Genomic DNA, 24,503 nt, shown 5'->3' on the forward strand with positions numbered 1-24,503 from the left:
ATAGTCTCTGTCCTCAAAATGTAGTGGGAGGGGGAGAACAGTAGTGGCCCCAGTTCCTGGACAGGGTAGACTACCTACTGGCCTGGCAGCCTGAAGATTTTCCTGGCCCACTTCAGGATATCTAAATATGTAAAGGGGGAGGGCACAGGAGCAGAGAAGGTTTGCTGAGGCTTGAGTGCTCAGTGTGGCTGTTAGTGGTTATTGCTTCTCTCTTTTCCAGACCTGACAGAAGTGTCAAAGGCAAATATTCACTGGAGGCGAAGTCTGTGTACTTCAAATAAGTCTGAGTGAACCATTAAGTCTGAGGGGTACCCTGCAGGTTACTGGAGCATTCCCCGGCTAATCCTCCTGGAGATGGCTGGCTTGCTTCTTTTGGTGTTTCGGTCTTGAAATTTCCTTTCCTCTTCATAAAGGAAAATGTGAGTTTTACCCCCGGGTTGTAAAACTAGTCAAGGTTTCTGGAAGCTTCGGTGAGCAGAGGGACAGTTTCATGATCTCAACTCTGCCTATATAGCCCAGAAGCTAAAAACATTATTTCTTATGCTTCTCTCTATTCCCTCCAGGGTCACTCTGTTGAAGGTGCCAGGGCAGATCTTGGCCATTGACTTCAGTCCTCTGAAAGAAGGATATTTATTTGACCAGGAGGGAGTAGTATAGAGACAACGTAGATCCAGATTCTTTAGCTCACCCAGGGACTAGCACAGTTCTGCAGCCAGTGGGCACTTGATAAATAGAATTCTTGTGGCAAGCCGGAAGAAAGAAAGGAAGGGAGGAGGGGAGGAAGAGAGAAATAAACTAGGTATCTCCCCCAGAGATCAGTGGCCCTCCAGTTGAAAACTACCCCTGGGCTTCCTCCTTGTCTGACAGGGGTAAATTGTTTAAACTTTTTAGGCTTTGGTTTGCTCACGTATAAACGAAAGAGTTGGACTAGATGGCCTCTGAGGTCCCTTCCTCCTTTCTCAAGGATTTTTTCGCCTATGGATAGTTTGTAGGGATAAGTGAACTTGGATGGGGAAAAAAATTTCATCTTCATTTCTACTTACCTCTGACTGAAATTTAGTATTTTCTTCAGTTAGAAATTAATCCCTCTCCCCCTCCCCCATCAAAACCATGATTCTGAGATGAAATCCAAAGGCTTTACCATACTGCCAAAGGGATCTAAGACATAGAAATGTTAAGAACCCCTACTCTGGATATACAGTTCTATGATCTCCAAGGTCCTTTTCTTCTGATTCTTTCCAATGATGAGAAGAAAAACTAAGAAGTTATCAGGCATTTCTCGACTCTAAGCTAAACAGGACCAAGGAGTGTGTGTACTGTTTTTCAGGATTTCCACTTCCTCTGGGAAGCTTCTCCAATTTTCTTTGATCAGTCCTTTACTCTGACATCTTTCCGTAATTATGATTTTTATTCATTTTGCATTTTAGCTCCCCAGTGTCCCTTGCATCTCTTCTGTTGAGACTTGCTCACGTTCTTCCCATGGGGGAGGGGGGGGGAAGGGTGGTCCTGCCAGTTTTTATTTCTACTTCATAATCCCCTTGGGTACTTTCCACTCTCCCCAGCCCCCTGCCCTTTGACAGCTCTGCCTAAAATGAATGATTAATGGATATCTCTCATTACACTGCCAGAGGGTATGGGGTTGAGAATGCTGAATGAGAGAGAAGCCTTAGCCTAGGGGCTGGGGTAGAGTTATCTTTCTTTAGTGGGACTTAGCAATGCATTATTAGGGCACTGTAGAATACTTGCAGAAATCCTCCTGTGGTCAGCAAAATGATGAATTTTCAATTAGGATTTTAAAATTTGTTTCAACTCCACTATGGGCAATATCATAGCATTTTTCAGTGAATCTAAGTTACTGGCTGCTACCAAAGCCTATCTTTTTATTGCCACAATTCTCCCAGAGATGCTATATGGTTGAAAGTCAAGAAAAGAAGTAATTTCCAAAGAATCACAAACTTTAGGAGGTCCAAAAGGAAATGGAGAGGTTGTTCATGGTGGGTGTAGGTAGACCGTAGCATATTGTTCATGTATGCAAATTTGCATAGAAGATATCAAAGATGTTCCTTAGGTCACCATTTTCTTAAGGATTTTTAAAATGTTTACTGTGTGACAGTTGAGCATGGAGTTATAGATAGGAGGCTCACCATTGGGTCTAGTGCATGGTATAATGGGTAGAAGGCTGTCTATGGGATCAAATGCATAGTATAATGGATAGAAGGCTGTCCATGGGGTCTAATGTATGATATAAAGGATAGAGGACTGTCCATGGGATCTAGTGCATGGTATAATGGGTAAAAGGCTGTCCTTGGAGTCAAGTGCATAGTATAATGGGTAGAAGGCTGTCCATGGGGTCTTGTGTATGGTATAATGGGTAGAAGGCTGTCTATGGGGTCTAGTGCATGGTATAATGGGTTGAAGGCTATCCATGGGATCAAATGCATAGTATAATGGATAGAAGGCTGTCCATGGGGTCTAATGTATGATATAATGGGTAGAAGGCTGTCTATGGGGTATAGTGTATGGTATAATGGGTTGAAGGCTGTCCATGGAGTCAAGTGCATGGTATAATGGGTTGAAGGCTGTCCATGGAGTCAAGTGCATGGTATAATGGGTAGAAGGCTAGCTATGGAGTCAAGACTATAAAGGTTCAATGTCCTCTGATGACACTGATGACATATATGGCCCTGGGTAAGTCGCTTAATCTTTTAGTGCTCCAGGAAACTCTCAAGACTCTAAGTTTCAGAAAAGGTGCTGATCTTGATTGAAAGAGGAAATTTTCCTTAAGAGGAGTTCTTTGAATCTATGAAACCACAATCCTGCATCCAGAAATGTTTCAGATATTATGCTAGGTGTTGGAGATACAAAAAAGCATGAAACAGCCTCTGTTTTCAAGGAGTGTACCTGATACAGAAGAGGAGGGAATCTGAGAGAGACGTGGGAAAAATAATTTATTCATAGTCGAGTAAACAAAAAAATATAAAGTGATAATCTGGGGAAGGGAGGACCCTATCAAGTTGGGGACTCCAGAAAGTAGTACTTAAGCACAGATTTAGAGGAGGCAAAACATTCTAAGATACAGAGCTGGTATATATGACCTTAGCCTGAATATCACCCCCATATCCAGGATATATTAAAAGAACCATATATATTTAGTCTTCAGCATATTGGGTGACTCTTTTGCAAGGGGTTTCCATAAAGACTTGGACAGGCATCTCAAAGGATAATCTAGTATTGATAAGTTGTGATATTGTATGTTAAGATGTTAGAGCCTCTGAAATATTGAAGTATTGACATAGACATGGCCTCATGGCTCATTAATGGAAAGTCAATCTTTAGGTCAATATTTCATTTATATTTGCTTACTTATGTACATGTTCTAACCCTCCAGTAAAATATAAGTTCCTTCAGGCAGAGATTGGTTTGGTTTATGCAGAGAGCCTCAAAGCTAAAATCTAAAAGAGCTAAAGGGAATTTCCAATGGGAAAAAGTCTAAATAGCAATTGCAATTCAGCATTGTACCAGGTGACAACAGTGGGAAACCAGCAGAATCTCAGAAGAGACACTAGAAGATGTATGGCAGAGGGGATGAGATTCCTGCTCTCATTTCTTTATGACACTATGAGAGATAGGATTTGTGTATGCTCCAACTCTATGGACTTTAATTTTTCCTCTTGGCCCTTTTTTCACTTTTCCAGAGAAGCAGAGTTAGAAGATGGATAGATCATCTGAAATATTTAATATATAGTCTTATGTTAGCAAATGCTAGCCTGATGAGAGTGTGGCGCATTATCCAAGGACAACATTATCAGTTTGATAAAAATTATGAAAATGTTATTTAACATAATAGAATAATACATAATAAAATATATCATATCATAAACTGATATCATTGTCAATTTAGCCATAGTAAGTCTTGAAGGCCACCCACTGAAGGATTCCTACTAGCAAGGGTGGAGAGGGTGCCCATACTCATTATATATCCTTGAAGCAGTTCAGTCTGTGTTAGTACCTGAACATTTAGCTTCAGAGGATTTTGAGCCAGATGGGTCTTTGAGGTCATTTTGTCCAGTTCCTTTATTTCTCACACAAGGAGTATGAGAACCAGACCCATCTATTCTGCATGTATCTTGTACAACGCTAGTTATCTACATATTGTCTCTCCCATTAGAATTGAGTTCCTTAGGAATAGAGACCATTTTTGGCCTTTCTCTATTCCTGGCATTTAGCACAGTGCTAAGAACATTTTTTCTTTTTGTTATTCAATCGTTTTCAATCATTTATGACTCTTCATGACCCTATTTGGGGGTTTTCTTGGTAAATATACTGGAGTAGTTTGTCACTTCCTTCTCCAGATGATTTTACAGATGAGGAAATTGAGACAAACGGGGCTAAGAATATAGCAAGTACATAATCAAAGCTCATTACTGATTGATTAAAGGATTTGTCCAAATGTGCAAAAATGGTAACACATCTTGGATTTAACTACAGAGTCTAAATCCAGTGTTCCTTACACTATATCATGCCACCTTCCTCTCCCCCCCTCCCCAAATCTGAACGGGCAGGGCAAACTTCTTGCCTTGTTCCCCACTGTCTACAAGTGATGCATTTTATTTGCAGTGTGTTTGACTTCCATGGTTGTTCAGTGCTAAGCAAACAGCTGGTGTGGCACTGATCATAGCCAAGGGGATGAGTCCCTAGGATTTTAAGTCATTGAATTAAAACAAAACAACCCCTGCCTTCTGTATTAGAATCAATATAAGTATCAGTTCCAAGTCAGAAGAGTGGTAAGGGCTAGACAACTGGGGTTAAATGACTTACTCAGGGTCACAGAGCCAGGAAGTATCTGAGGTCACATTTGAACCCAGGACCTTCCATTTCCAGGCCTGGCCCTGTGGTCACTGCCCCTCAGTCAGTGAATGTTAAAACTAGAAGAGCCCTCGCATATATCTACAACAATCTCCTGCTCTTCTAGATGACAAAGCTCATACCTAGAGAGGGCAATCGACTTGACCAAGGTAATATGAAGTTATCTTGAGAGAAAGGACTGGAACTCAATTTTTCTGAATTCCAGATTAATACTTCCTCAGGCCTGCTGCCTTCCTTAGAGGTAGAGCCTTATGCGTGTAAATGTAGGTCTGTTTTCTAAAGCCTTCTGGTCCATTGGAAGCATTTCTAAATGCCCTGAACTGGAGTCTCTGAGGGTGATGGTTAAGTACCAGTAATGAAGGTAACAACAATAATGAATGAATGGAAAAGCATTTATGAAATTCTCATTGTCAAGCACTGTGCTAAGCTTTGGGGATACAGACACATCCCTACCCTCAAGGAACACATCTTGTAAAGGGGAGTAGACATATACATAGGGGAGTGGAATCCAGGGAGGAGCACTTTACTCTGGGAAGTTAAAGGAATGCTCTGCTACAGGGAAGGAGATTGACTTGCCTCATTCTGGAGAAACGGCAGATTTGATTGGAGCATAGCTTTCAGTTTTCATAATTTGAGGCAGTGGGAGAGGAGACTGTGAAGTATGTGGTTAAAGAGGGGAGAGTGAAATGAATGTAGTTTGCCTTGATTTTCCATAAATAGTGGTCCAGGAAGGACCACAACAATAAGCAATGATGATTTTGACAGCATTAAAAAATCCTGTGTGGCAATGATTATAATGATGTAAATGAAAAGAACAAGCACCACAAAAAAAGAATATTGAAAAATCAAAAAGAACAAGCATAACTCCAAAGAAGTTATGAGAAGACTCCTTTGCAGAGATCAGTGGTTCATGAGTTGGCATATTCAGTGAGCATATTCAGACTTTTTTGATTAGTTTTGTTTATTTTGTTAGTTTAAATTTTTTTCTATTATTAGCTTTTGATTTTATTTTTCTCATTCATTTTGTTTAGTTTTCTTGTATTAAGTTTGTTTATTTTTTACTTCCTCCTTTTTCTTTAAAAATATTATTCGTTATATGAAATGAATCTCTGGGAAGGGATGGGGAAGGGGTAATAGGGAAATTCCAATGATGTGAAAAACAAAAAAAATATAAAATTGTTTTGAAAATACAAAATTCGATGATTCAGCTATAATCAGCAGAACAATGAACCATAACTATTCCAAAGGACTCATGATGAAAAATGCTATCCACTACCAGAGAAAGAAAGAACTAATTGAGTCTGAATGCAGATTGAAGCATACCATTTTTCACTTTATTTTCTTCATGAGATTTTTTTTCTTTTCTTAGTGATATGTCTTTTTCTATAGCATGATGAATATGGAAATATATATTGCATGACAGCACATGTTTAAACTATATCAGATTGCTTACCATCTCAGGGAGGGGTAAAGGAAAGATGGGAGGAAGAGAATTTGGAACCCAAAATGTGAAAAAATGAATATTAAAAATTATTTCTACCTGTAATTGGGAAAAATATTACTTAAAAAAGGAAATAAATTCAATAACAAGGAAGGAACATCTCAGTGTAGAAACTCCCTCCACCAATGTATATCTCAACCACTTTATGACTAAAGAAGTTATCTGATATACATAGAGGTTAAATGACCTGCCTAATCAACCAACCAATCAAACAATCATCAAGTCTTTATCTAATATATGTAAGAAATAAAATTAATCTAAAAGAATAGATTTAAAAATATTAGGGTTTTAAAGGGTTTATTGATAGCCATTTAGGAAAATGAAGCCATGTGTCTTTTTAAAGGGACCCGCCATTTACCTGCTCCACCCATCCTGGCTCCTACTCCACAATCAAAAAAGAGGCAGTACTAATCCAGTCCTCAGTCTTCATACTTTTCTTTACGTTATTAGGTAATTGCCTATGTCATTTACGTAAGCCAGGAATCATGGGAAATGTAGTTTGAAAGAGCCCTAAATGTCCACAGGAAATTTAGATCAGGGACCTTAAAATTAGTTCAAGGACCCCCAAATTTCCAATATCACATATAAGCCAGGTTATAAAGGGCCTTAAATACCAAATAAATTTTAGAAGTAATAAGGAGACACTGGATTTCATTGAGCAGGGGAATGAGATGGTCAGCTCTGTGCTTTAGGAATATCACTTTGGCAATTATGTGGAGGACTGGAGAGGAGAGTGATTCTAGGTGGTAAGAATAATTATTCTGCTACTGATATTCAGGTCAGAGTTGATGAGGTTCTTCTGAACTAGGGCCAGTGGCCTTTTAATAGAAAAAGGGAGACAAATGTGAGCAATGTGGGGCAACTGATTGAATCTATGGAGTAAGGGAAGGTGAAGAATTGAAGATGACTCTGAGATTGTAAAATTAAGTACCTATTATGATAATTGCATCCTTTACAGAAATAGAGAAGTCTTGAATAAGGGTTACTTTAGGGTTAGTTTTTTTATGTAAAGTTTGAGATACTCACAGTTTGAAGTGTCTGATAGGCACTTGATATGACTGAAGCTCAGGAAAGAGTCTTGGTCTGGATATATAGATCTGAGAAGCATCTACATAGATATGATAAGTAAACCCATGATACCTTATGAGAACCAAGTAGTTCGCTGTTGAGACCTAATTTGAACTTCAGTCTTCTGGATTCCAAGGGTGGCATGTCACCCACTATGTCAAGTGCCTAAGAATAATACTTGTTAATATCATCACACTGATATAGTACTTTTAGGTTTACAAAGTGCTTTGTAGTGATTATTTTATTTTGATTGTCACAATAATCTGATGTAGTTAGTACAGATATTGTTACTACATTTTTATTGCCAACAAATATTAACTATAGCAAATATTGTTACTATACATTTTATAGATGAGGAAAAAATGTTTTACCCAAAGTCACACAGCTAGTGAGTGGTAAAGCTATAATTTGAACTTAGATCTCCTGCCTGCAAATCCAGTGTTTGTTTTGTTTTGTTTTGTTTTTTTGTGTGTGTATGTGTGTAGATACATGAGTAACAAGGATAGAAGAACAAGGTGTCTAGAATAGTGTCACAATAATTGGGTTATGTCCTTGGGTAAATCATTTCTGCTTTCTGGGACTCTTTTCTCAAGTTTAAAATGGGTGTGTTTGAAAGCCTATTAAACTGGAAGTTAGAGGATCCAGGTTTGAGTCCCATTTTTGCTATTTATTATCTCCTTAAATTTAGGAAAGGCTTTTTATCTTTCTGTCTCAGTTTCCTCTTCTGGAAAATGAAAGGACATGATCTCTGAGGAACTTCTTGATGCTACAATTTTGTTGGAAATAGAAGGTTAAGTGAGGTTGGGGTGAAATCTGAATTCTAGGAGAGAGCTCAAGGAGCCAGACCCTGCCACAGACTTGGGACAAATTATTATGCCCATGTCTCAGAAAGTGGCTCCATCAATATTAAGAATTTAGTTTTAAAGGAACCTAAATTATCTAGTTTTTTTGTGAGTAGGGATGCTGTAATGGTCAAATCCTCTCCAGTGGCCTCCCCCACAGCTGGATTGGGTTGGAAATGACCTCTTCGAAGCTGACTGGGAAAATCCTCAGGATGCCAGGCCATGTGGGCATGGTTCCCGGGGTAGCAGGCAGATGCTATTTCTTTCTACCATGGAAAATTACAGAAAGCATGGATGCCTTGAAAGCTTTTGAGACAAAGACCTGAATCCCCCTGGGGGAGGGAGCAGACTCAGGGAATTCACTCTGTATAGGAGCCCAAATGCTTGACAGACTCTAGGATGAGAATAAAAAACTCCAAAGAGAGAAAGAGAGGAGGGGAAAAAAGGTAGAAAATGTAAATGCAAAGTGTCAGCCTTTAGTGGGGGGAGGGACATTCTCTGAGCCTGACCTGGGGCCACAGATTCCGAGATCCTGCAACAAAGCCAGCTTGGAATGTGAAACTCAATCTCTTGGTGGAGTAATGCCCTACGCACTTTTTCTCTTTCCATCCCAGTTTTGGAGGCCCTGGGGATCAGTAATATGTTGGAAAATCCCAATTTCTCAAGAGGCTTTTTCAGATGCCAGTGGTTCAGCTACAGGGTGAGTCAGGGTATTTAGCTTAACTCCCTAAGACCCTTTCTAGAATCCATAGAATAACAAAGTTGTAACAGATCCTTTAGTCTACCCTTATTCCCCTTTTCCATTTTACAAGTGAAGCCCATAGAGGCAGAGGCTTGATGTAGATAACAACAATAACATCTATATAACACTTGATTTTTTATTTTGTAAAGATGTTTTATTTTACCAATTACATGTAATAAATTTCCGCATATGTTTTCCAAAGTTATATGATCAAAATTGTCTCCCTCCCTCCCTTTTCTTCCACTCTCAATGGTGGTAAGCAATTTGATCTGGGTTAAATGTGTTTTATCATGCAAAACATACTTCCATATTGGTCATTGTTGTAAGAGAACACTCATAAAACCAAAACCCCTAAATGAAACCATAAATAAACTAATATGAAAAATCGAATGCTTTGATCTACATTCCAACTCCAGCAATTCTTTCTCTGGAGATGGAGGGCATTCTTTGTCATAAGGAGCTCATATTCTAATGGGGAAGGCAACATGTAAATAACTGTATACAGTATATAAGATGCATGTATATATTCAGGGCAAATGGAAAGTAATTATAGAAAGCTGGAAATGTCAATAGGAAAAGGCAATGATACTAATTTGGGACAGAGCTGGGACTAGGCCCCAGGTTTTCTAACACCTTCTTGACTGTTGACTAGTTGTTTGGGCCACATACCTGAAAGATTTATCCTTTTTCTGTGGTGTTACTGAGGGGATACCCTAGCCTCCTACCATTTTGAGAAGGAACTTCTCTGATAGAAGATGGGGCTTTAGTTCTGCTAAGCAATCAATTCCTTGGACCTTATAGTAGAACCCTAATAGAAAAGTAGAGCTGGATTTCTTGTTAAGAAGATTTGAATTTAAATTCTGCCTCTGATATTAATAGCAGTGTCTTTGTCTGTTTCAAATGAAATCATGTGTGTAAGATATTTATAAATCTTAAAGCATGGTAGAAATAGAAACTATTTTATATGATTATAATATTAATATAGGTATGTTAATTAAGCCTGACTGACCTTTCTTGGGCTTAGTTTTCTTATCTGTAAAACATAATTAATAATAAATACTTAGCATATAAAATTATAAGTATCAATGAGATACTTGTAATGTAAAATGTCTTAAGGTTTACAAATCAATATGATAATTCATATTGTGAGGAGCAGGAAACTATAAGATGAAGGACTCCTCTCATAAAGATGGGGGTTAAGTGACCTGCCCAGGGTCACAAAGCTGGGAAGGGTCTGAGGCCAGATTTGAACCTAGAACCTCCCATCTCTAGGCCTGACTCTCAATCCACTGAGCTACCCAGCTGCCCCCAAGATTGTAACTCTTAAATAACCAGCCAATGATAAATGAGGGGAAAGGCCATCTTTGTGGCAGAGACTAGGATAAAAGAAGTCTACCTGATCCTATACTTTGTACTTGCTTGCTGGTAGTAACACTTGTAACACTAGCTCGGAGGTATCCATTCTCAGGAGCATGAAATAAAAGAGCCTTTGACACACTGATGCCAAGTTTTCTGGCATTATAATATTAACATATTAACTATATTATTTATATAATCACATTATTAAATATAGTTGTATTAATTACACCAGTTTATATCATTACACTATTAAAATAGTTATATTAATAATAGCTAACAATAATGTGTCACACACTGTGGACTAGACACTATGATAAGTGCTTTAGTTATCTCATTTCATCCTCACAATGACCTTGTGAGTTCAGACTAAGGTTTAGACTAAGAGCCATTTCATCCATGGAATGCCTCCCTGAAAGTTTTTACAAGGTTCACTTCCTCATCATATTATAGTTATTTTGTATCAGAACCATCATATTACAGTTGTTCTGGGTCAAGATGATTGTATTACTGTTTTGTATCATTATGGTTTGATGATGATTTTATATCAGTTTGATTGAAAAATTGTTATTTTGTATCAGTATGACTATAGGATTGTGATTTTGTATTGGTGCTATTATTACTAATAATATATATTATTATACATTATTGTTATTTTGTTTCAATATGATTATTAGTTTATCAGTATGATTATATAATTGTTAGTTTGTATCTTTATGATGATATTACTATTTATATTATCATAGTTTTCATTGGTATGATTGCATTATAGCTGTTTTGTATTATTTGTAATTTATGTGTGTGTCTCCTCTCACTTACAATATTGCACATGTTTTGAGAGTAGGAATTGTCTTCTTTATCAGTGTCCAGTACTTAGTAGGTTTAACATTCAGTGAATTATTGGCATTAAGTTGATTAACCCCACCTCCCTAGGCTTCAGATTTCTTATCTATAAAGTGTGAGAACTAAACCAAATGCTCCCTTCCTACTTTGAAATTCTATTATTCTAAATCATATTGGATGCCTTCATCTGACCTTGACTATTGTTCTACTTCATTTCACTTCAATTCACTTTGTTTCAAACATCATCTACTGATGTTAGAGGGAGGGAATAAGCATTTCTTTAGCTCCTACTATGTGCCAGGCACTGTGCTAAATGCTTTACAGATATTGTCTCATTCTAAGGGCCTCAAAGATTAAAACCTAGTATGTCTCCTCGTGACAAGAGGACAAAAATAAGCAAATTTCTTCCTCTAGTCTCATCAGCTAGGTTTCCCTAGTGTAGATTGAAACAGTAAACTAATTTTTCTATTCCTTTTTCCATTTCTCTCTGTCTGCCTATGCATATTGCTTTTTTCTAATAAAAATTTATATCTAGGGCTCAGTGAAATGACATCCAGGCCTAGAGACGGGAGATCCAGGTTCAAATCTGGCCCCAGACACTTTCTAGCTGTGTGACCCTGGACAAGTCACTTAACCGCCAGTGACTAGCCCTTACTGCTCTTCTGCCATAGAATTGATACATAGTATTGATTCCAAGACAGAAGGTAAGGATTTAAAAAAAAATTATGTCTAGGTACAAGTTTGTGTTGGTGGATATTCAAATTTTTCTTGGTTCTCCAAGTTGAATCTGTATCATTGATATTTTTCATAATTTTCTTAAGTCTAGACAATCACAAAATGACAATTTGAGCCCTGATATGTGGCATTTGCTGAATTCCAAGGTGCAAATGCTCACTCTGAAAATTGAACATTGTCTTTTGAGACCTAGTTGAGCCAGCTCTAGCTAGACAGTCAGGGTGGCCATTCTTGCTCTCTCTATGCCTAGAGTGCCTAATTCTGGGATCTGGAGATGATAATGGGAGAATCACAGTGATAAAGTGAGAAGATAGGAAGAAGGGTGGTGAGAGTGAAAAGGGTTTGTGTAAGAGGATTGTGGGAAAGGGGGAAAGGAGAATTATCTGTGTGATAGGAGTCAGTGCAATATAGTGAAAATGGTGTATACTTGAGAGTTGGAAGACCTGGGTATTTCCTTCTTACAAGCTCAGAGACACCTTGCAATTCACTTCCTTTCTCTGGGCTTTGGTTTTCAATAAAATGAAAGGATGGGACTGGATGATCTTTTAGGTTCCTTTCCTAATCTAACAACCTATGGCTACCCAAGGGCCACCATGACTAGCAATTTTTCTTCCCTTCTATATTTTGCCAGACTATCACCCCTGCTCTGGCTATGCTCTCCTCCTTTCCTGATATCACCTCTTTAGTGAACTAATTCAACCCTGCTTTGTCTTCTACTTTTAATTCCCTTGCTCCCTTGTCCAATTGCCACTCATACTTGCCAAACCCAATTTTGAGCGACTTTGACCATCTGCCTCATTGATCTTGCTTGAGTGCTGCTGAACGGAGATGGAGGAAATTATGTAATCATACTTACTGGGTCAACTACAAATTGTTGTTATTTGTTCTTAAGTGGGATGGTAGCTCAGCAAGATGAATCTCCTATTCCTGCTTGATTTTCTATCTCACTCCCCATAGAGGCTGTTCTAAACCTTTTCTTCTCTCTTCAAGCCTATAACAATAATCCCTTCCCAGCCTTTTCAGATAAGGCCCTTGCTTCATACTTTGCTGAATAAATAATGAAGCTGTTGGTTAAGAATTCCCTTTTCTTCCTCCCCAATATGACAGTTCCTCATCTCACAGTCCTTTGACTCTCCTCCTTTCTCCATACTTCCCTCCCCCCAATCATTTCCTTTTTCCTTCAAATCTATGAAATATAGTTTGAAATGTCTAATAGGCAGCTGTTGAGCAAACTCAATGTGTCCAAAACAGAACTTATCATCTTTCCTCCTAAACTCACCCGTCTTCTGAACTGCTCTATTTCCATTCAAGGAATCACCATCATCCTAGTCACTCAGTTTCATAATTTTAAACTCCTTATTCTCCTGTATCCTCTTTCTGATCTGTTGCTGAATCTTGTTGCTTCTATAAGTCATAACTTTTCTCATAATTACCACTTTTCTTTAGACCCATATCATTTCTCTCCTGGACTTTTATAACAACCTCCCATTTAGTTTCTGTTCTCAAGCTTCTTTCTCCTCCAATCCATCTTCCACTCAGCTGCCAAAGGATGTCCTTAAAGCACAGATCTGGTCATGTCTAAGATTATAAAGAAACAGAAGAGTTGCAGATCTGTGTTGGCGGAGGGAATTTCTTTCCTGGGAGTTCGATGAATTCATAAGTCATTCTCCCCCTCTCCTCTGCCCTCTGCATGCCCCAATAAACTATGACTATTGGCCTATCACAACCCATTTTGGAATGAGTCCAATCAGAACACCTTGATTATCTGGCTCCTTTCTGTCTCTCTGAGTGGGCAGAGGCCTGGCGCTCACCCTCAGAGGAAGGTCATGGGTTGTTATAGTCGGATGGACACTGGCAACAGGAAGATTTATACCTAGGGATTCTCTGTTCTAGGAGAGAATAGAGATACATTTTTGCATGGGTCCTGCCTCTGACAATGTGTGTGTGTGTGTGTGTGTGTGTATGTGTGTGTGTGTATGTGTATGTGGTGTATCTAGTAGGGGCCAGGGGATGTGCTTCTCATTCCAGGATTCTCTAACCTGTCTACCCTGTTTTAGAACCCATTTTATTAAATTTACAGTAAATGGTTTATGGGGCTTTCCTGGAAGCTTCTCATTATGGAAAATCTTGTGCTGGCAGTTTGGTTGCTGGTGTCTGGTTTGCTTGGGAGAGGTTGAGTCAGGCCTTGTCCCAGTGGAAAGTTCCTGCCCCTGGGTCACTCCAGGGGAGTCACCATCTAGACTGGAAGATCCGGGGCCTGTCTGAGTCTTTGGTATAGGATTGGGGCTATCTGGGGTCCTGGGTGAAGTCATATTCCCTACTTGGTTCCTGTCAGATTACCCTCCATGGGCACTGATTTCTTTTATTTAATAACTTTTTACTGTTGCTTTGTTTTTTAGAGAAAGCTTATAGGACTCCTGAAGGGTGAGAAAGTTGACCCAGTTATTAAAACCAATTTCATTGTTTTCCCTGTATCTGAAAGAAATTAAGAATTGTTCCACTGAAGGGAAAGGGCTGCCTCCAAGAAACGAATTTGATCATTAATTACAAACAGTAGAAACATAAAGGTCACACAGAGGGGGTACATCTGGAAACTTATGTGTGTACGCTTTGGACAGTTAAGAAAGAATTAGATTTCTACCACCATGAGACTCAAATTGTTGCCCTTGATTCACCCTCCCCCAATCTCTGTCTGTCTGTCTGTGTCTCTTTGTTTCTCCCTTTCCTTTCTCTTTTGACTTGAACTTACATTATTCAATTCCATTCAACCCTTGACCTTAAACCTTATATCTCACCCAATAATTCTGGGCTTACTTATCCTCAATATTCCTTTGGCATAGGGGCACATAGATTAGGCACAAGAGAGCCAGCGGCTTCCTAAACTTGTTTGGAAGAGGTTCAGAGATCATGACTTCAAGGACTTTTGAAAAGAGCAAAAGTGTAGATAAGTGTGGGCTAATGGCAGAGAGGCCCTGGAGTGAGGATTAAAAGTTAGTAATCTCCTTTTGTCTATTTGGGTGGACCTCACCCATCCTTCAAACACTAACCTACTGCCCCTTTCCCATGTACATCCCCTTTAAAGCAGAAGTAAATTTAAAAGTTGCTTTCTTTCCTGAGGAGACCAGGGATAAAGGAAAAGGACCTATCTGTTCCAAAATATTTATAGCAATGTTCTTTGTGGGAGCAAAGGACTGGAAATGGAAGGGATGCCCAACAATTGGGAGATGACTGAACAAATTGCAGCATATGATCATGATGGACTACTATTGTACCATAAGAAACGATGAGCAGATTAATTAAAAAAAAAAAACTTGGTAAGAACTATATGAGATAATAAGGAGTGAAATAAGTAGGACCAAGAGAACATTATGCACAGTTACAGATTTAATATTTGAAGAATAGCTTGTGAATGTTCATTCCAGACAATGAAATGAGGATGTGGAAACACAAAAGACATAATCTATATATTTTGCTAGGTGACACCTTTTGTGTGTGGGGAGGGGAGAGGGGGGCCTGAATTTTTTAAAAACCCTACTTCCTTGAAAACTTAGGGCCAGTAACATTCCCAGAATTATTTTGTTTTTAAGTGACAGTTTAGATCGAGAACAATCATAGAGATCACCTCATCTGACCCTTTTATTTTATAGGGGAGGAAGTTGAAGTCTGGATAGGGGACCTGAATTGTCCAGGGTAAACCAGACAGTTAATGAGCATTTTTTGAGTGTGTGTTTAGGTAAAATATAGTCCCTGCCCTCAAGGAGCTCATAGTCTATTGGGAGAGACAACATACAAACAAGATTATCTTTCTTTCTATCTATCTATCTATCTATCTATCTATCTATCTATCTATCTATCTATCATCTATCTATCTATCTATCTATCTATCTTTCTATCTATCTATCTATCTATCTATCTATCTATCTATCTATCTATCTATCACCCACCCATCCATTCATCCATCTATATATCTACCAGCCATCCATCCATCTATATCCATCTATCATCCATCCATCCATCTATCTATCTATCTATCATCTATCCATCTATCTATTTATCATCCATTGGTCCATCTATATATCTATCATCCATCCATCCATCCATCTATCCATCTATTTATCATCTATCCATCTATGTATGTATGTATGTATGTATGTATGTATGTATGTATCTATCTATCTATCTATCTATCTATCTATCTATCTATCTATCTATCTAAAATCCCTTACCTTCTGTCTTTGTATCAATTCTAAGACAGAGTCTTAGCAAGGATTAGGCCATCAGGGTTAAAGACTTACCGAGGGTTACACAGATAGGAAGTGTCTGAGGCCACATATGTATCCAGATCCTCCTGACTCCAGTCCTGGTGCTCTATCCACTGTGCTGTCTAGTTGCCCTGTCAAAATATGTTTTAAAAAATAGCATAGATATATATTATATTGAAGATGATCACTTGAGGGAAGACATTAGCATTAAGGAGGATAAGGAAAGACTTCTTGTCCAAGTGAGATTTTAGCTGCCACTTGAATGAAGCCAAGGAAGTCAGAAAGGGGAGATGAGGAGGGATAGAGTTTCACGCACACAGAACTGTGAAATGCTTGGGGTCAGGAGATAAAGTGTCTAGATCTAGGAATAGCAAGAAGGGTAATGTCAATGGATTGCAGAGTACTGGGTGCTTTGTAAGGAGTGAGAAAACAGGAAAGGTAGGAAGTGGTCAGATTAGGAAGAGTTTTAAAAGACTGATTCTGGAGGCAATAGGGAACTATTGGAGTTGATTAAGTAGGGGGGTGACTTGGCCAGATTATATGTTTGTAGGGCAGCTAGGTGGCACAGTGGATAGAATGCTGAGCTTGGAACAAGGAAGACTCATCTTCCAGAGTTCACATCTGACCTCATAAATGTACCAATTGTATGACCATGGGTAGGTCACTTAATCCAGTTTGCCTCAGTTTCCTCATCTATAAAATAAACTGGACAAAGAAATGCAAATCACTCCAGTATCTTTGCTAAGAGAACACCAAGTGTGGTCACCAAGAGTTGGACACAACTAAAAAATGACTGAGTAATAGCAGTTTGCATCTAACATGAATTTTGCATTTGCTTAGGTGGGATTTTGTCATTTTGGAAAACTGCCCTATGGTGGAGAGACCCGATTTATGGGAATGGCCTCTACTGAGGTGCTGAGATAGGCACCACCAGATATGGTGGAGCCTGTGGGAAGAGATGTTTGGTTTCAACTAGGGGAAAGTGCTCTGATGGTAGCTACCTTCCTCTGCCTAGGATGTGGTGAGAGCTATGGGAGGGTGGGTTACAATACTGTCAGGAGCAGGAGAGAGAGACAAGACGGAAGGGAAGGGAAGATAGGAAGACTCTCAATATGCCTTCTCTACCCCTTAGAATAGGCTTCTGGTGACTCAGCCTCCTTTGACTTTATCCCTAGCTGCTTCTGTGGAAATGAGTCCTTCACAGGGGGATTGGAGCATGCCAGAAGTGCCCCTATGCCCCTATCTCTGGAAGGGAATTCCTCATATTGTAGCTGCAGTGGCTTTCCCTGGGACTGAGTTTGAGTGTTGGCTGTCCCTCTATCCCATTTCCCCATAAGTCCTATGGATTTTATTGCTTTTTTGTATAGCTCAGTGATTTTTAGGAACACATGCCAAGTTATAGCAGAACTGCTTGTATACATAAAGTAGAAACAGTGATTTAGGAGAAAAGTACTAGCAGCTGAGGGAATCAAGAAGGGTTTCAAGTAAAAGATGGAATTTGCATTGAGTTTTGGAGGAAATTAAAGTTTCTAACTTACAACAACCCTATGAATCAGATACTGTGATTATCTCCATTTTACAGATGAGAAAACTGAGGCTGACTCTGGGCAAGTCACAACATTTCTGGGTCTCATTTTCTCATCTGTAAAATGAAGGAGCTAATGCTTGGATGGGTGTTAAATTATTGTTTTCATTTGGAGGATTATCTTGACTCAGTCTAGAATTGGTGGGGGAATGGAATAAACATTTCTATAACACCTATTATGTGCCAGTCACTGTGCCAAAAGCTTTACATTTTATGTTTTTTTTTATTTTACATATATTTTACAGTTTAGGAAACTGAGACAAATAGAGGTTAAATAACTTGCCCAGGGTCTTGCAGCTAGCAAGTGCCTGGGGCTAAATTTGCACTTTTTTTTCTTACTTCAAGCCCCACCTGCTATCCACTGTGCCACCAAGATGTCCTTCAGATTGTTAGAAGCCTCTTCAGCCTTGCTCTCTCAGGGATTTAGCTCTGAGGTTTGTCACTTCCCAGGCATGGTTGGAGAAGGTACAATTTTTCCTTTTCAACAATTTTTCTCCATTCAGAACTTGTTTTGCTCAATGAAGGGACCTATTCAAACTTATGGTGACTAAATGAGCACATTTCCTAGATTTCAATTGGATCCAACACAAATGAATAGCTGAGGTAAAAAAAAAATCGTGGGACAATGTGTGCCTTGAAGAGAAAGTCACCGAGTCTCTTAAAATATGCATTTTAGTTATTCAAAGCCTCAGTACTCCTTTTAGGATATGAAATGCTTCCCTTATAATGGAAAAGCTCTCACCCTTATATGTCTTTATATCTGTCTTTGCCTTTTACAGTCTTTAACTTTGCTGAAATCTAATGGGGGCACACTCGTAAAGCCATGATATAGTCAAAGTAATTTCGAAACATTAGGTATGGCAAATTCATTGTACTGTAGTATACATTGTACATTTAAGTGTAAAGGCAACCTGGAGTAAGGAGAAATATTATTTTGGGATAGAAATATTCTAAGAAAGCTTCCCCAAGGAGGTGATATTGAACCTCAGTAGGAAAGGTAAGAATTCAATTCCATTCATTTCAAATCAATTCAAAAGATGCTTACTACATGCATGATCCTATATCGATACTGAAGGGGAAAAAAGCTGAATAAGGGAGGTGGGGAGAACAAGTATTTTTAAAAAATCCTTACCTTTTGTCTTAGAATTGATACTAAGTATAGTTTCTAAGCAGAAGAGTGGTAAAAACTAGGTAACTGGGATTAAGGGACTTGCCCAGGGTCACATAGCTAATAAGTGTCTGAGGTTAGATTTGAACCCAGGACCTTTTGTGCCTAGGCCTGGCTCTCTTCCATTGAGCCACCAGCTGCCATGAGAATAAGTACTTATTTAAACATCTATTATATGTGAAGCATTGTGCTAAGTGCTGTACAGATATTACCACATTTGAATGAGAGTTGGAGAGTTTACAAACTAAGAGAGAAAGGAAAGAGTAAGATTTTAGTATGTTGGACTCATAGTCCAGAAATCCAAATAACAAAGTTATTCTCTGTGAAGTGTTTCTCTTAAGTGCAAAATATTACTTAGTATTTTTGTTTTTGAGGTAATACTGGAAAGAGCGTCAGACATTTCAGCATACTTAGGTTTGAGCAATGAATTTGATACATACCTGTAATTCCCTTAACTTTTCTAAGATTCAATTTTCTTACCTACAAATTGAGGAACACAATGCTCATACTACCTAACTCACGGGTTTTTTTGTGAGAAAATTGCTTTGTAAATTTGAAAGTCTTATGAAAATGTGATGTGATATTATATTTACTGAGTGACTTGCTAAAGGTCACCCAGATAGTAAGAGCCAGGATAGAAATCCAGATCTTGACTATAAATCCAGTGCTTTTACCTATACCAGTGATGGTGAACCTATGGCACAGGTGCCAAAGATGGCACACAGAGCACTCTCTGCAGGCATTTGGCTGTCCTCCCTACCACCCTGAGTTTGTTACTTGAAAGGCAAAAGGACTTGGGCAGAGCTGCTCCCTTCCCCCTCTCCACTGGCCTGACAACATTTTTTCACATCCTCTACCTCTCTGCCCAGCAGCCCAATTGGAGCTCACAGTGGATAAGGTCGGTGGCTAACAGGTGGCAGAGCTGGAGGGGAGTGGAGTACTCAGGCCATTCCTCTCCCCCTCTATACTTTCTGAGGACATCCCTCTGTCCAGCAGTCTAATGGAGTGCTTTCCCTCTCCCTTGTGTAGGGTAAAGGTGGGGGAGGCAGGGCATGCCCGTCACTTGGAGGGGGTGAGGGACATGGCACGCAGTCTGGGGGGGATGGGAATGGCACTTGGTCTTGGGAGTGGGATGGGGGTGGGATCTAGCATTCCATCTCTAAAACTGCCCTGTACTACTATATTATAGGAAGATAAGTATGGGACATGTATGTGACCAAGTAAAAGAATTAAATGGATACATCTAATAGATATCAGTAGAATATTAAAAATGATATCATTCAAAAACTAGAGGCATTTTTGGTGTGTGTGTCATATCTAGTGTAGGAAATGACCCCAAGGTTATCTATTCCATTCTCTAGTCTAGGAATGAGTGAAGCTCAGAGAGTGACTGATGTAGTAAGTAGCAGAGCTGGGATTTGATTTCTGTTCCCATGACTCCAAGGTCAGCATCCTTTTGATTGTGTCATATTGGTGAGTGCATCCTTCATGAGGAGGGTTCAGATTTAGGTAGGCTGGATTTGTGGAGGTGTTGAAGGGAATAAGTGAAACTCATCTGGTTTATCTGATGAACCCAAGAAGGCTTCTTGGAGGAGATAGGGCTTTGGGAGTAGTTCAAACAGTGAGATAGAAACATTTGGTGAGGAGTCATGAGTAAGAATTGCTTAGGAGTGACTTTGCCATAGGTCCAAATGGCAAGATGTCTCTCTTCAGTAGTAACCACAAGTTACCACTTGAGGCAACAAAAATGGTGGGTATGTGTAGAATCCTTATCAGATTTTAGTCTCAACTACTGTCTACCATGTTGGGGTTCTCTTCTTGGTAATCTCTTAAAGACTTTGTTTCCAGGTAATTTTTATTGAAATAAACTAAGAGATCTGGCATTTGTGTAGATCATGCAAAGGGTTTACAAAGTACTTTCTTTAGAACAACCCTATGAAGTAAGGTAGTACAAATATTAATGTGCAAATATTATCAAGCTTACTTTATAGATGAGGAAACTAAGGCACAAGAGATTTAAGGGATTTGACCCAAAGCAAACTGTTCTGTGTACTTCCCAATCAGCCACAGGAAAATCATGTAGGGGTGGGTAGTATGGATAAAGTACTTGTGTCCTAAGGGAGTGACCATGGCTTATTGGAAGTCTTCAAGAGGAGATGAATTGACTGCTTGAGGATGCTATAAAGGAGAATCTTGTTCAAGTAGATGCTAGATCAGTTGGCCTTTGAGGTTTTCTTGAACCCTGTGATTCTATGATTCTGTATTTATAATTAATGGATCTCATAAGAAATTAGATTAGACTCTACACTAGCTTTGATGATTTATCACTTAAATTGCCCATTGCTGAGAGTATGAGGAACCTTCAGATTTCTAAGTTCATCTGGGTTTGAAATAAGAAGATAGGGGTTCAAAAATCTGGCTTTTTATTTGCTATTTGACTTGAGAGGCAAATTATTTACACACCCACAGATTTAGTTTCTTCATCTATAGAATAAAGGATTTGGACTAGATGACCTCAAAGATCCCTTTCAGCACTAAATTTGCTCCCATGACTCTATGGACTGCCTGAAACCCTTGAAATATTTGTCCATCTATATCCATTCAGAGTACTACAGAATGACTAGATCTTCCATCTGTTCAAGCTAAATAAATGCCTGTTACAAGCTGGCTTCACAACTTCCTCCCAGGATCTGGAATTGCAGACATTATCTCATTCAAACTATCTACTCTTAGGAATAGTTTAGAATCACTGGTGTGCTGTACACAGTAGGTGCTTAATTTATGTTATTGTTGTTAGGTGGGAAGTCTGGGCTTATTCTTTAATTCATACATGGGTAAACTGAGGTTGGAAACAGGGAAAGAAATTTGTTTAGAGTGAGACTGACTAGTGGGCTAAGAATTGGACCCGGGTTACCTATTGGTCTTACTAGAACTGTGTCCTACATAGTTGTTCTTCAGTGTGATTTCTATCAATACAGTGGAAAGGGAATTAATTAGTCAATCAATAGACATTTATTAAGTGCTTGCCATGTGCCATGCACTATGCTAGGCACAGGGGACACAAATACGAAAAATAAAACAATCCTTCCTATCAAGGAATTTATAGACTAATAGGGGAGACTGGATTTGGAGTTAGGGTAACTAGGTTCAAATCCAGGACTTCTACTTACTTTACTACCTGTGTAAACTGTGCAAATTAACTCCCCATCTTTTGGCTTTACTCTCCTTAGTTATAAAATGAGGAAGTTGGCCCAGATGATCTTATGTCCTTTGAAATGTGCTTGTGCCTTTGTTTCTAAATCTTACAAAGGAATATCACAATTAAAATCTGAATATTCTAAATCTCATGGTTGAACATGGAATCCACCTGACAGAATCCTAACTTGGAATCCTCTTGACAGAATCCCAACATCTCCATCTTGAATGTTAAAGGCAAGGGATTGTTAAAAATTTTTAAAGGTATATTTTATTTCATTAAATATTTCTCAATTATGTATAAAATTTAACATTAACATTTTTGAGTTCTAAATTTTTTCCCTTCTTCCTTTCTCCTCCCCTGTAGAAGACAAACATGCAAAGTTATATAAAACATTTCCATATTAGCCATATTGCAAAAGAAAACACAAAAACCAAGAAAATTTAGGAAGGAAAGAAGTATGTTTTAATCTCCCTTCAGAGTATGATAGTTCTCTTTCTGCAGGCGGAGAGCATTTTTTATAATGGCTTTTTTGGAATTGACTTGGATCATGGTCTTGATTGGGGTAGCTAAGCCATTCACAGTTGATTGTCATACAACATTGCTGATACTGTATACAACATTCTCCTGGTTCTTCTCTCTTCACTTTGCATCAGTTTATATGTCCTCCCAGATTTTTCTGAAATTCTCCTGCTCATCATTTCTTATAGCACAATAGTATTCCATCACAGCCATATATCGCGACTTGTTCAGCCACTCCCCAATTGATGGTCATTATACACTGTCCTCTGGACAGCTTGGCTTCAGAGCTCATAAAATTATAGTTTTAGAACTGCAAGGGGCCTTATATGCCATCTAATTCAACTCCTTAATTTTACAGATGGGGAAGTAGGTTAGTTGACTTACCCAAGGTCTTACAGGTTATGTAAGCAACAGGCAGGATTTAAACCCATGACCTCTGAAACCAAGAAGATAATGTGTGTAAAGAGCTTTGTAAACGTAAATATATAATTGCCAACTATCAATAGGATTAATATTATAATTATTGGCATTTGGTTTCACTGGCATAGCAGGGTTTTTTTGCTCAGACTTTTCTTCTTAATTATGTTTGCCTTGGGCTAAAGGCAGACTTTGCAGTTCCTCAAATAGGTCCTTAATTGGGCAGGTGGGAAAGGCAGTTGAGGGGTGTCTTGACTGGTTGAGAGAAGAGATCGACTTGAATGTATCTGGTTCATTGTGCTATCCAGAGGTAATTTGCCAATGGTTAATGGAGAGCAGTCTCTGTTAATTGGCTCAGAAGTAGGTGAGCCGTTCCCTCCACTAGAGGGTGCTTTTGCTGTATACTATTACCTATACAAGATGCTAATTTGTTTGATAGCATTGAAGTCCTTATTGTTTAATAAAGCTTTGCTGTGGCAGAACGAAATCAGAACCCCTCTGTTTTCTGGGAGCTTCACAGAACAAATATGTGTCCTGGTTCTTATTCTGGGACAACCTGAGGCAAAATTTTGAAGTAAGTAAAGGCTTGATCTCTCCCACCCACACTTTTTTTCATTTTCACTTTGGTAACCTTGTGTTTATGACTGGTATCCAGACTCCTTGATTGGGCCACTAGATCCTGACCTTCTTTGGTGATATTGGCCCTTTCTTGACTCTATTTATCTCACTGAAGTTATCTGTTATAAATATAATTTCCCCACGACCTATCTAGGTGAGAGAGGCTTTAATCTGAGAAACTAATGAGAGCTAGTGTTAATGGTTGATAATGATTTAAGGTGTCAGCCCTTCCCATAATATTTGCATTTTAACTAAGACCTTCAATGATTTAAAACAAAAGAGTGAAGAATGTGGGAATTTAAAGAGTTCCTATTGGGGGAATATGGTCTCTTCCCACTCCCTATCTTTGGAAGCATCAGTATTTCTAATCCAAATTATATGTCACCCAACTTCACTGAAGAGTACTCCATTTGGGGTAAGAGAATCTGCTATTTACTAACTGTGAGATGTAAGTTGAGCCTCTTGTTCTTCTTTGGGATTGTTTTCTTACCTATAAAAGAAATTGATTTGGGAAGAACCAAGATGGAAGAGTAGAAGGAAGAAATGAAGCTGGACTTCCATCCACAACTTGTCCAAACAGACCTATAAAATGCATGAGACTCAATCGTGTTGTGAGAAAACCAGAAAAAGTTGCAGTGAATGCCTTTGCTTCTCCAGAGAGATAGAGATGTTTGTAGATACTTGAGGCTTCCTTCCTTCCTTCCTTCCTTCCTTCCTTCCTTCCTTCCTTCCTTCCTTCCTTCCTTCCTTCCTTCCTTCCTTCCTTCCTCACAGTTTAGGAA

This window comes from Gracilinanus agilis, chromosome 4 (genome assembly GCF_016433145.1).
Source record: "Gracilinanus agilis isolate LMUSP501 chromosome 4, AgileGrace, whole genome shotgun sequence".
Classification (NCBI taxonomy): domain Eukaryota; kingdom Metazoa; phylum Chordata; class Mammalia; order Didelphimorphia; family Didelphidae; genus Gracilinanus; species Gracilinanus agilis.